The sequence below is a fragment of the Typopeltis vanoorti genome, chromosome 3 (genome assembly GCF_054136105.1).
Source record: "Typopeltis vanoorti isolate ZY-2024b chromosome 3, IOZ_Tvanoo_1.0, whole genome shotgun sequence".
In the NCBI taxonomy this organism is placed as follows: Eukaryota; Metazoa; Arthropoda; class Arachnida; order Uropygi; family Thelyphonidae; genus Typopeltis; species Typopeltis vanoorti.
In genome coordinates this window covers 164,781,138-164,795,637 of record NC_143551.1, presented here as the reverse complement: position 1 = coordinate 164,795,637, position 14,500 = coordinate 164,781,138, and the positions used below count along the sequence as shown (strand labels likewise).

Below are 14,500 nucleotides of genomic sequence, written 5' to 3'. Positions count from 1 at the left end.
GGGTGTCCTTGTAATCTCACACTACTTTGGCCTTCGCTTCAGCAAGGATGATGGTTTTGGATGGCCAGCTGTGATCGGTGAGCTGGAACTTGCCTGCTGTGGTCAGTGGTGTTGCAGTAAGTTTTGTTTTCCAAGGTTGGGAAGAGGGCCCAAGGCATAATGTGTTTGTGGTGCTGGTATTGCATCCCTGTGTTGCCCCAACCCCATGTCAGATGGAAAGCTAGTGCTGAATTAACCTTCCTTTGAGTATGAACAATTGTACATCCTCTTGTATATCAGGTGTCCTCAACAGTCACCAGCCAGATTCAGATGGCATTGCAACTTCAAATGAAAACCAAAACAAACAGTAAAATATCTGGGACAGCAACAATAATAAAATACCACCATTCTTAATATTACATTCAACTGGTGAATATGCACTTACTTCCTCCCACAAAACTTTGAACTATTCTCAAGAAGTAATTTCTGAGTGGGTCCTCCTTAATGTCCCAGACAGAAGAGATCTGCTTTGAAAAAGACCAAGGAGTAACAGCCATGAGGAGAATGCTCATTTTATGTAAGGATGGTAACCTGGTTCCCACCAAAATATCATCCTTACTTTCAGTTTGCTAAACCACCAACATTTGTGAAAGCAGAATGTCAAACTATCCAGTTAGGCCCTATATCCTGAACCGTTTGAGCTACTTTCAGTGCCAAATGTATGATCATTCTCAAACTGTTTCTTCTGTCAAGACTCTGCCAACTGTGCCCAGTGTTGGCAGTAGCGGCCATGAAACTAAGAGCAAGACACCAAAATACCCGAATTGTGAAGGAGATCACCCTGCTTACTCCCAAGCCTGCCAAAAGTGGAAAGATGAAAAAGATAAACTGAGCAGTGCATCCCATAAATGAGTCAAAAAAAGCAGTACTCCACAAATATAACAACAACATCTGGTGGTAAACCTTCCTACTCATAGATTGCAGCTGTAAAAGGAAGGGTCTGTAGCGAGTTTGACATGTATGTCAATCCTGCCTTATCATAATTACAACATCCTTGAATGATATGACTTGCTTTCTTTCTCTTTAGAATGCATAAAAGAGAAAAACCAATATGGTTCACTCCAGAAGACATCCCAAAAATGATTCCACTACCTGAAAATTCACTAATCAAAAAAAAGTAATGGAACATACACCACAGAAGGTCAAAGACATGTGCCCACATCATCTGAGATCATTTACAAATGACATGGATACACCAGTTTCCTCCAGAACAAGATAAAACAATTATATCTAGTGTCCTGGAGTGAGACAAATTTAATTATTTGAATTATACCACCAACAAGAAATAATGAAAAGAGTCCTACAATGGAATTGCCATGGATCCTGTCCCAACATTGAAGACATTAAGATTGTCTTTTATACTTCTGCTTTCAGAAAACATCCTTGAAGCCATGTGATGATCTGGTATTACAAAATATTATTATCATTCTTAAAATGGATCTGGCCATGGAGGAGCAGTCATCCTTGTGTCTATACCTCCTTTCAGTGAGTCTGGCTAAATATAGAAGCAGTTGCTATCAGACTCTAACAAAGAACTTTGATAACCATGTGGTATATCCATGTTCCTCCTGCTGCATATATTTCTCAAGATGACCTTGATGACTTTATATTGCAGTTACTATCACCCTGAATTTTAATGGATGATTTAAATGGACATAACACTTCCAGGTAGTGCTTGATCAAACATCAGAAGAAGAGCTGGTGAGTATGTGCTTGACAGCAGTAATTTCTGCCTTCCTAAACACAGGAAACAAAACCTTTCTTCCACATGCCTACACAAATATTCACTGCCATTTGACTTGGTCACTGCTCACCTTCCCTGTTTCTAGCCTTTTAACTGGGAAACCAACTAGAACTTATTTGTAAGTGATCACTTCCCCCATGATATTCACTTTTCTGCATGGACAACCATGCACTGCATCACAAATATCGTGATGGAAAATTGAGCAATCAGACTGGCCCATCTCATCATTAGCCGAATTTGGTTCTGCAAAAGTCAGTTTCTCTTCCATTTAGCAGGTGAATCATGTAATGCATTACACAAGCTGCGGCATCTGCAATTCCTAAAACATCTAGTTGATTTCAATGTGTCCCTAACCCATGAAGGAATGATGATTGCACAGCAGAAGCAGCTCAGAAAAAACTTAAGAGTATTTACTGAAGATACCCCACAACAACAAACTTTATTGCTTTCAAATGTGTCCAACTTAGCAAGACATATCTGGTATTAGTCAGAAGGAATTCTGGATACAATACACATCTTCCATAACAAGCACAACCAACAGTAAATAAATCTGGAACTGAAGGGCAGATGTACCTCCCATCAGCTCTCTATCTTTAAATACATTGGGTGTACAGTTGCTGATCTAGCAACAGTTGCCAACACTCTTTCTCAAGAAGACTTTTGCTAAAACATCAGCAGTATTCTCTTATCCCCTGAGTTCCTTGCTGGAAAAAAGCAAAGCAGAAAAACAAATTGTTTTCTTCAACTGGCACTGAAGAATATGGTAGGTTTTCACTAAAGTAAAAAAAAAAAAGGAGAGGAAGCTGCTTTGTGTCAAACTGCTCTTGGAACAGATAATATCCATTACAAAATGGTTAAGCATTAGTCACCATCATCTATGGATCAGCTGCTGTACTTTTACAACAGAATCTTCTGTGAATGTATTTTCAGATGCCTGGGAAAAGGCATCTGAAATTTTTATTGCCTTTCCTAAGCCATTGGAGGATCAAAAATACCCAATAACTGCCATCCAGTTGCTCTGACTATCTATTTATGCAAGATTCTGAAAAAAAAAAAAAAAAAAAAAAAAAAGGTTAACTCTCATCTTTTTGGTTTTGAGAGAGAAACAACCTTTTTTCCAGAACACAATCTGGCTTCAGAAAAAATCATTCTACTATTGTCTTCTTATTCTTCTTCTTCCTAACATGGAACAGGCCATGTGGCCTGTTCCGGTCTCATGCCATCTCTTTCTTGGTCTTCCGATTCTTCTTTTTCCACTTATTTTGTATCTGTATAATATTTTTGGTAGTCTGCTGTTGTCCATTCGATTTAAATGTTCTAGCCATTTTTGTTTATACTGTCTTATGTAGTAATTAATTGGTTTGATTTTTAGGGATTGTAAGATTTCTTCATTTGTTTTGTGGTCCCACTTGGTATATCCAGCTGTTTTTCTGAGGAACTTCATTTCTGCTGTTTGAATTCGTTTTTTATCTTTCCTTTTCATGGTCCATGTTTTGCTTCCGTATAGTAGAGTTGGTTTTGACAAGACATTATATAGTCTGATTCTAGTGTGTTTTTGTACCAGGGATGGCTTAAATATACTGTTTATTATGCCATTTACTTTGACAAAGTTTGATATTTTAGTGTCTGTCTTTTTCTTCTTCGTATGATAGATCACATCCCAAATATCTGAAAGTGTTTACTTGTTCTAGTATTTTATTATCTATCACTATTTTACTTCTTATTGGGTTTTCTCCTTTGAATGCCATTATTTTTGTTTTTTCTTTGGATATTGTCATATTATATTGCTTTGAGATATCATTTAATGATTTTAATGATCTTTGTAAGTCATCTTCTGATGTAGCTAATACTATTTGATCATCTGCAAATAGTAGTGTATCTATCTTCATTTGCGGGGTCATTTGTATACCAAATGGGTTATGCTGTTTCCAGATTGTTAATATTTCATTTATATATATATTGAAAAGCAGAGGTGAGAGGGTACATCCTTGTCGTACTCCTCTTGATATAGCTTTCCATTCTGAGGTTCTAATTTAACTGCTATTTTATTTCCTGTATATATTTCTTGAATAGATTGTAAAAGTTGGTTTGGTATGTTTAAATTGGTTAATATTTTAAACAATTTTTGTCGACTAATTTTGTCAAAAGCTTTTTCATAATCAATAAACGCCACATGTGTTTCTTTTTGAAATTCTCTTCTATTTTCTATTAATAATTTTAAAGTAAAAATTGGATCTATGCAGGATCGGCCTTTTCGGAAGCCATTTTGTTCTACTAGTAATTTGTTTTCTACAATGCTGCTTAATTTCTCTTTTAACATTCCTGCATATATTTTATATCCTGTATTCAGCAGGCTAATTCCCCTATAATTATTGCAATTGTCTTTATTTCCTTTTTTATAGATTGGGATGACCAGTGCTTTTTTCAAAAATTACTATTGTGATCATCTAATTTTGCTGGAGGTATCCATTAGAGATATCTTCCTAAAAGTGAAAGCATCTGGTATCAATTTTTGTTGATATGGAAAAAGCATATGCTACTTGAAGATTTTTAATACTGAAAAACCTACACAATTTTGATGTCAGGGGGAAATCTCCCTCTTTTTTATCTAACCAAATCTTCCAAGTGTGAGTGGAAAGCACTCTCTCCCGATTGTAATCTAAGAGGAGGGAATCCCACAAGGTTCAATTTTAAATGTCACACTTTTTTGCTATCAAGTTTAACTTGATAATAGAACAAGTTCCTCCAACAGTAAGTAATTTCTATATGTCGATGACCTTCTGTCATTCTTGTAATATGAGGGTCATAGCAAGACACCTGCAGCAAGCTACTGACCATTATTCAAAATAGGCACTTGCAAATAGTTCAGATTTTCACAGCAGAATACAGTTTGTGTGCACTTTGCTACAGATTTTAACTTCATCTTGACCCAAAATTCTTACTAGGACAAACATTAATCCCAGTTGCATCAGAAGTGAAGTTCTTGAGGCTTATATTTGACAATAAACTTGCCTTCTCCCTCACATAAGGCAATTGCAAGATAAATGTCATGAAGTAATGAATATCCTTTGCACCCTATTTTCCACCTCTTGGTAAGGCTGACAGATGTTCTTTGCTTTGTTTGTATAAGACATCGATGAGATAGAACTGCATGGGTCCCAAGTCTATGCTTCTGCCAGAGAGAGTACTTTCTGATGGCTAGATCCTATTCGTTATCAAGCCATCAGAATTACAACTGGAGCCTTTCAAACTTTACTGATTCTTAATCTGTATGTAAGGTAAATGAATAACCTTTGTCGTTTTGTAAAAAGCTTCATTGTCAAAAACTTTGACAATGAAAATAAAATCCCAACCAGTGATGGGAGAATCTGCACAATACTCGACAGACTGCCATCAAACACTTTGGTTTGTGAATAAAAGCTTATCAGCTCTAGATACGGGAGTAAACAATACCAGTGCCACCATGAGATTTATACATAACTGTATGCAGGTTTTCCACCAAAATATTCCACTGTTGTCTATCAACAGCACTTTAAAGCACATAGAAAAGATTGTCTATACAGGCTTTTCAAAATTTGAGGACTTGGTGGCATCTTCTGTTCCCTTTCCAGACAGCATTATATCTGCATAAATCCTGCTAGAGTGTAATAATTATACATCTGAGCTATATTTGCCATAGAACTTGCATTAAAATACAGCAGATTGCATTGCTACAAGGTGTTGGAGTTTTTGACTTCTTTATGAAATTATGACTTCTACATTACTTCAACGTTTGCATGGTTAGCCTAATGGCTTTGTGCTTCGCAACCATATGCCTGGGGAAGGAGTGTCCTAGGTTCGATTCTTTTCAATGATGAGGAGCTTAAGAATCTTCCTCAGCCATAACCAAGTTAGCCAATCTTGGGCATGGACATCAGGGTTTTCCTCCTAGTTTATCTGGGGGGTTTTCATCCCGCAAGCAGGCAAACTGGCTCCATGAACACATGCGGATTACAGTCATGAACACTACCCTTAGGGGATGCAGCAAGGAGTGACGAACCGGCTGCATTAATTTCACCGTGAACCCCTCATTAGGGGACTCTACCCATCCTAAAGGGATGGATGAGATCAATCAATTACTTCAACCTTAGTATCACCTCTGGGTCTGGCTCCCACTGATGAGACCTCAATAAAGGTCGAAACCAGTCTGGGTAGTGACCCTTCCCATGATGCATGGCATTTTACATGTCTGCAATGAGATGTGCTTCAGTATGGGATACTAAGGCAAGTGATGTGAAGTCATTAGCTATTTATACAAGTTGCCCCAGTCTTGAAAATAGTTCAGGTGCAAACTTGTTTGCTTACACTTGGATAAAGGATTAAACAAAGTATATAATTTCTTGGCATCTTTAATTTATATGCTACCAAAGGTGCATAATATATTCAGACTCAAACTTCTCTTCTTGCAATAAAAAGTCTAGTACTACAAAAACATGAAGTGCTCTCTTGGATCCAACACTTCCCATTCTCTCAGTTTTATCAGGCCCAACAAATGTTTCTTTTGTTTTTAAATTTTTATGAAAGTTTAGTCTTTACATAGATTGTTTATGTTATTATTTGTATAGTGTTGTTTCTTGTATATGTTGATTTAATATCGTTTTTTAAAGAAATTTTACACCATTTTTTCTTAGATCTTTCACACCTGCTTTCTTACCCATCTTTTTTATACTTGATTTTGTTCACCTTTCATATTAGAATTACATTTATATATTTATATATACATTCTTGTCTATATCCATTTATGTCATTTTTATGTGATTTTAACTTGTATACTACTATGATTATTTACTGGCACAGTATGACTGCAACCATCCTTGCACCATAAAACATTAAACAAACAAAACTTCCATTCCTGTGGGATCTTGTCTGAACTAACACTCAAATTGTACAAGCATGTCCAGTTTTCTTACATAAGCTTCTGTGGAGATAGGAAATTCTAGAAATGTTTGTTGTGGTTAAATACTGGAAAAAAATTTCTAGAATAAACATGTCAAGTGCCTAACCAGTTTGACTGAACATTCCTTTAGCATACATTCTGATATTGCATCTATCCCCATTGTTGAATTCTTATCCAGATTATGCAGCTGTTCTTGAACCTCTGTCTCATGTGTCTCTTCTCTCCTGGAGTGGCGGTACTGTGCATTGTGTTACATACACCAGGTTGATAGAGCTTCTTGACGTGAGTACTTGTTTCAAAAACAATCACATCTTCCAACATTCCAACATAGGTGTACTGTCTATTTTAATAAATGCAGATAGGTGTATTATCTGCATTTATTAAAGTTTATTTATTAAATAAAACAATTAATATACCTAGTGTCATAGAGGGAGTCCAGTTAGATAACTTCTTGGATATTTTTCCTGAGAAGGAAAGAAATGTTGGACACTAGCCATCCACAATTCTCCAAAAAATAAAAAAATCCAGGGCCAATGAAAACAGCACCTCACAACATCAGAGGCCAGATGACACCACTAAAAATAAATAGAAAGATTTTTACAAGGGAGTTGTTGTGGATTCTATCTAAAAATCAATTACATCAAGGCCCTTTCTTGCAGAAGTATAAATCAATATGCTTTTGCCTGTGGAAACATACCTGAAGTCTAGTGACAATCTGTGATTATGAAATGTAGTCATTCATAAGGACAGGATAGGGGTGGACCTGCCCATGAAGGAGTTAGCATCCTTATGGGCAACCATACCTCATTCCATCAAGTCACACTTGTGTAGAGGTAGTTTGCACAAATGTAAAGGTAGTTGCCAACCAAATCTTAGATCCATTATATGGGGGGGGGGGGGGGGGCTTGAAAAGTTCTGATAAATACCTAGAACAAAAATTATATTAAAATGATAAAATCACAAGAAATATCTTAAAACCCTTAAAACCCCAACCGGCCATCAGATTTAGCTGAATCCAGCTAAATCTGGATACGATTCTGTAACACCCGTTGAATAACATGGATAAGAAGTGCTATTTGTTCTCGCTATTTCATCCACTTCGCTATTAGGGAGGTTAATCCCCATGCTTCATCAAATTGTAATAATTGTTCTTTATCTTTTAGGATGTATAAGAAGACATGTCAGAGGTTTTGAAGAAATTTAAAGACACAGAGGTGCAGGCCATCATCAAGTTTTTCGTCCTTCAACTGAGATTCACCAAACTTTGTGAATCTCAGTTGAGACTTTAGGGGACTGTGCCCCACCATATCCAACAGTTGTCAGGTGGGTATCCAAGTTTAAAACTTGGCATCCTGAGACAGCAGATACTCTCAGGTCAGGAAGACTTCCACAGCAATCATACCTGACACATCGATGCAGTGCATGCCATGATCCTTCATGATAGACAAATACCAACCAAAAACATTGCAAAGACTCTAGGGATATCCAGGGAACAAGTTGAGGTCATTATCCGGAACCATTTGGACATGCAGAAGCTCTCAGCAAAAGTGAGTCCCCAAATGTTTGAATGCTGACTAAAAGAGAGAAGGTGTACTGTCATCTCAAGAGATTTTGGGTCACTTTAAGGAATCAAGTGCAAATTTTTTGGCTCATATTGTGACTGTTGAATGTGATAGCAATGAAGTGATAAAACATGGCTTCATCACTATGACCCAGAGACGAAAGAGCAGCCAATGGAGTGGAGACACAAAGGTTCACCACATCCGAAGAAGTTTCAAACCCAAAAGTCAGCAGTGTAGGTTCTTGCCATTGTTTTTTTGGTATATGGATGATGTAATCCTTACCAAGTACCTCAAAAAAGATAAAACTTTTGAGCAGCAGTTTATTCAACAGCTCTGAAGTTACTGAGGGAAATACTGAAGAAAAAATGCTTCATTAAACTGAGCAGAGGCATGTTGCTTTTGCAGGAATGCACCTGCTCACACTGCTTGTGAAACCGAGCAGACAATACATAACTTGGGCTTTCGTTGCCTGCCTCACCAACCCTATTTCCCAGACCTCATCCCATCTAACTATTTCCTATTCCCAAATTTAAAAAAAAACACTTGAAAGGAACAGAATTTATCACAGACGATGAAGTCTTATCTGCATACCTGGTTTGTGCAACAATGGAAAGTTCATAAACGTTTATGGGCACTCTTCTTCTTCATTTTCGACAATTAAGAAATCTGCTGCCGAGTTTAAACATGATTCTACCAGCCTGCCTTGAAGATGATCCACGTGAAGGACTTCCACAAAGTGTAACAACACCAGAAATCATTGATCAAGTGCACGATATGGTATTGGATGACCGGCAAGTCAAAGTGTGTGAAATTGCTGAGACTCTAGGCCAGTGATGGCGAACCTGTGACACACCTTGGATGTTGAAAGATATTGGTATTCTGATGAAAAAATGCGATAAATTGTGTAAAATCACTCTCAGTTAAGGCGAAGGTAGGTTTCGGTTCTTTGGAAGAATTATATTTTATAGTTAGCCTATTTCTATTTTATTTTATAGTTAGCCTATTTCTATTTTATTTTATAGTTAGCCTATTTCTATTTTATTTTGTAGTTATCTTATTTCAATTTTATTTTCTAACTAGCCTATAAACAACCAGCGTTTTAAGTTTGTTTTCTTTCTTAATCATTATAATTTCTGCATAGTCATATGATATTATAAAAACTTAAATTATTATCACTATTATATGATAGAAACTTATAAAAATTATCAATATTATACGATGCAAACTTATAAATACGTTCTTTATATATTATAAACTTAAAGTTTTCATTTGACTTCTGTGTGAAATTCGTTCATGCATGCATTCCAAGTCTCTCGATGAGTAATACAAGTTCTAAACATATTTAAAACCACTTTAACAGAAAATATAATTCGCAGCATTAAATAGTGAATTTATTTGAGTAAATAATGAAAACATTTTTATAGTTGCAGTAAATTCAGTAAATTTTGTTAAATAATGCAAATAGTAATAACTTACGATGAAGTCGCAACAAAACCTACTAAATAGCTGCTATTTAGTAGCATGATAGAGAATAAAGCGTAACAAAGTTGCTATGAACGTACCTGTAATAAATCTGGCAACCCTGCTGAAAGAAGTAGTGGTAGTCTTGCATGGTCTGCCACTTAAGTAATTTGAGTTGCTGGTATATAATTCATTTCCAGTAATTGTTATTTCTTATTAATTATTACTGCTGTATATAATTGTGATCTTTTTTAATTTGTGAACCCTTTTACAATGGCAGCTAGCACTAATAAGAAACTAAAATTATCACAGAAAGGAAGTGGAAGAAATTTCCAAGATGCCTGGACTGAATAATATGGTGTTATTGATAGAGGCGATAAAGTTCTCTGTGAATTGTGAGCTATCTGTGAGTAGAACTTGGAATGTAAGAAGACATTTTGAAACAAAGCACAAATATCTCCTAGAATAAACTTGAAGAACGCAAAGAATACATATCGCAACATCTAAAACCGGCAGAATCACAATCTGGGACTTTAATTAAATTTGTTTCAGGACCTTCAAATTTAGTAACCGGAAGTTACAGTATTTCACATACTATTGTTGAACATGGGAAACCACTTAGTGATGGTGATTATATTAAAGAAGCTTTTGTAAAGTGTGCACCATTTTTATTTGAGGACTTTCATAATAAGGAAGCTATTGTAAAGTGCATGAAAGAGTTACCATTAAGTAGGAATACTATTAAAGACAGAGTTATATGAATGAATGCTAGTATAGAAAATCAAATACAACAAGACTTGAACTCATAACTCATCAATTGTTTTTCCATTTATCTAAAGTCATCAGCGCTATTGGCTATTATTGTAAGGTATGTTCACGGTGATTCTATGCATGAGGAATTGATGAAGTTAGAAAATTTGCCTCAAAACATGACAAGTAAATACATATGTGACTGTGTTTTGAAAGTGTTCTGTGAGAAACAGATTTATCGAAAATATTTTTGATTACAAGCCTAATATGGTTGGCTGTAATGTCAGTTTTTATCAAACAATTTACAGAATATGTTGGTCATCTCCTGGTTTGTTTCCATTGTACTATACATCAGGAGACACTGTGTGTGAAATCAGGCTTAAAGGATTTGGATGATGTGATGAGAACTGTGACAAAGGTAACTAATTTTATTGCTGCCAGGGCTTTAAACAAACGAGAATTTAATTCACTTTTAAGCAAAGTTGAATCAGTGTACAGTGGTCTATTAATGTACAATAATATTCAATGGTTGAATCGTGGCCAAGTACTTGAACAGTTTGTTGAATGTTTAATGAAATTAAATTATATTTAAATACAAAGGGCACGGAGCACGAATTTTCTCAGTTGAACGATTCTGCTTGGCTCAGTAAGCTGATGTTTTTTCACAGATTTTTCATTTCACCTGAATGAACTTAATATACAATTGCAAGGTTTCGGAAAATCTGTCGATGTTATGTTTCACACAATCAAAAGCTTTGAGAATAAACTCAAAATATTTCAACGTGATTTTAACGTAATTTTTTTTAACGAAGCCAACCCCAAAAATCGTGAACAACATATCAACCAATCTATCGTAGTTCTAAAGTCAGTAACTGAGCAGTTGTCTACTAGATTTGAGCAATTTCGAATGTTGGAACGAACAATCCAATTCATCAAGTATCCTGATGAAACAGAATTCATGGATCTTAAATTAGATGGCTTTGAGTGGTTGGATTTAAAAGATCTAGAAATGCAACTAGCTGATTTCCAGTGTAATCCTATTTGGAAAAGAAAGTTTACTGCTCTTAGAAATAAATTAGAAGAACTTGAGTGGGAACATTTGCATGATACCACGTGTAAAAATTCTAAGCGTGTGGAATAGCCTTCCCAAAAATTTTCATGCTCTTAAAATCTTTGCTGAAGCTCTTCTAACAATTTTCTCTTCTATATACTCTTGTGAAACTCTATTTTCTGCCTTAAATAATATCAAATCGAAAGGGAGAAATAGATTGAGCAATGGTTTGAGTGCTGCCTGTGTAGCATTAAAATGTACACATTATAGCCCTTCTATAAAGCAGCTTTCTATCAGTGCTCAGCAACAGAAAAGTCATTAAATGTAATGTAAGTTTGTAATTTAACTTTTTTAAATTAATTGTATAATATGAATTCATAGATTTTATATCAATGTTTTATTAAATAAATAGCCTAATACAATATGTATAAGTCACCATCTATGATTATGTAGTTAAATTTCTAATGCATGTATGCAAGTGGCACATCAACAACGTCAATATTTAAAAATAAAAGATGTTTGACACACCTGGGTAAAAATGTTCGCCATCACTGCTCTAGGCATTTCAAAAGAACATGTAGGATATATTTTACATGAAGAATTGCAAATGAAAAAGCTGTGCACAAGATGGATGCTGCACTTGCTCACAGAGATGAAAACACACTCGCATGAAAATCTCTGAACAGTGCTAGGAGCATTTTATCAATAATAAAACTGCTTTTGTGCATCGATTTATTACTATGGATGAGACTTGGATTCACCATTATGCACCAGAATCCAAACAGCTGTTAAAACAGTGGACAGAAGCCGGTTGTTGTGCCAAAGAAGACAACGTCAAGCCAAAACACCAGCATCAGTGTTTTGGGATGCTGAAGGCATTTTGTTTATTAATTACCTTGAAAAGGGGGGAAACTATAACCAGGGAATATTATTCCAATCTTTTAACCAGGCTAGGCGAAAATATTGAGAAAAGACCTGGTTTGCAGAAGAAAGAAATCTTCTTTCATCAGGACAATGCACCTGCCTACAAAGGTGTTTTTGGCAATGGGAAAATTAAGGGATCTGCACTATGAATTGTTGGAACATCCACCATGTTCCCCAGATTTGGCTCCCTCTGACTTCTATCTTTTCCCAAAAATAAAATTCTTCCTCGCTGGTCAGCATCTTTCTTCGAATCAAGAGGTGATTGCATCTGCAGAGGAGTATTTTGCAGATCCTGCTGAGAACCACTACAGGGGATAATGGCATCATAGCATTGCTGAAATAAATGTATTAGTCTTAAGGAAGATTATATTGAAAAATAAAAATAATTTTGAAATTATAGATTCGTTTTTTTATTGTTAGTTTGAGAACTTTTCAGACCACCCTCGTATATACTGTGGAAATAGTGTGTGTGTGTGGGGGGGGGGGGTTAGTTAAAAAAAATTGCTTTTAAACTGGTCGTGTTTCAAGAGTTATTCGAACACTTGTCAGCATAATAATTGTAATTTGTGCGTGCGTGCTAATGTCAGAATCATCGCATATTATTTAAGATGAGGAGTTCTTATGAGATTAATATGAGATGAAAAATTATTGGTATTAGTGAGACCTGGCTGACAGAAAATATCATCATAGGAACAGAACATGATGGGTTCAACATCTCAGAAAGTCAAAACAAGCTAGGAAGGAAGCATTGCTAATGATTTCTTCTTCATCCTAACTTGGATTTTAGGCCAAATGGTATATTTTAGTCTTTCATACCATTGCTTTTCTGGTCTTCAAATTCTTTTCCTATTTATAAGTACACAATAATTTTGGAATTCTACTATTCTCCATTTAATTTTGAGGAATCTGTTTTTTTTGTTTATGTTTATTAATGTAATAATTTGTCCACATAGTCCACTGTTTTTTCTTAGGAATTTCATTTCTGCAGTTTAAATTTTTGCATATTTTTTTTTACTTATTTTTTGCTTTTTATTGAATATTTTTCACTTGGTGATACTACAAATTAAATAACCAAGAAATGATATTCTTGGTTTAATCCTTTATCCAAGTGTAAGCAAACAGTGTTTGTGCATGAAATATCTTCACAATTGGGCTACTTGTATATAAGTGTGGGTTGTGACTCTCCCCATAACGCTTTGCATTATGGGATGTAAAGTCACTAGCCTCTATATAAGTAGCCTAGTCATGAAGATACTTCACGTGCAAACATGGTTTGCTTACACTTAAAGAATTAAACCAAAAATATTTCTTGGCATATTTAATTTATAGTATAACCAAGTGAAAAAACTTTCAACATCTATTTGTAATCCAGAGTGCTTTAATAATAAGGTGTGACACCTTTGGACTACTTGTATATTGGTAATATGACTTTTGTATTACTTCATCCTTGGTCTGGCTCCCACTGATGACATTTGTTAATGTTCATCTTTGGGGGTTGCTTGCTTCATGGGGTAAATTAAAGATGCTAAGAAATTATATACTTGGTTTAATCCTTGATCCATGTGTAAGCAAACAAGTTTGCACCTGAACTATTTTCAAGGCTGAGGCAATTTGTATAAATAGCTAATGACTTCACATTACTTGCCTTAGTATCCCATAATGCAAAGCACATCTCATTTCAGACATGTATAATACCATGCATTATGGGAAGGGGGGGGGTCAATACCCACACCGGTTTTGACCTTTATTGAGGTCTCATCAGTGGGAGCCAGACCCAGAGGTGATACTAAGGTTGGAGTAATGCAGAAGTCATATATGAGTAGTCAAAAGGTGTCACACATTATTAAAATACTGTGGATTTGAGAAAGTTGTTAAAGTTTTTCCACTTGGAAAAACATCTAACAAAAACTTCCTGAAAATAGTTCAGGCACAAACTTATTTGCTTACACTTGGATAAAAGATTAAACCAAGTATATAATTTTGTGGTATCTTTAATTTATAGTATAACCAACTGGAAAAACTTGCTTCATGCG

The 14,500-nt window shown here is 35.5% G+C and overlaps 1 protein-coding gene across 2 annotated transcripts in view; it reads left to right on the top strand.

Moving 5' to 3' along the window:
* The window catches only part of Mfe2 (peroxisomal Multifunctional enzyme type 2), a 668,623-nt gene that overhangs the window by 507,487 nt on the left and 146,636 nt on the right, over positions 1-14,500 (top strand). The window lies entirely within an intron of this gene.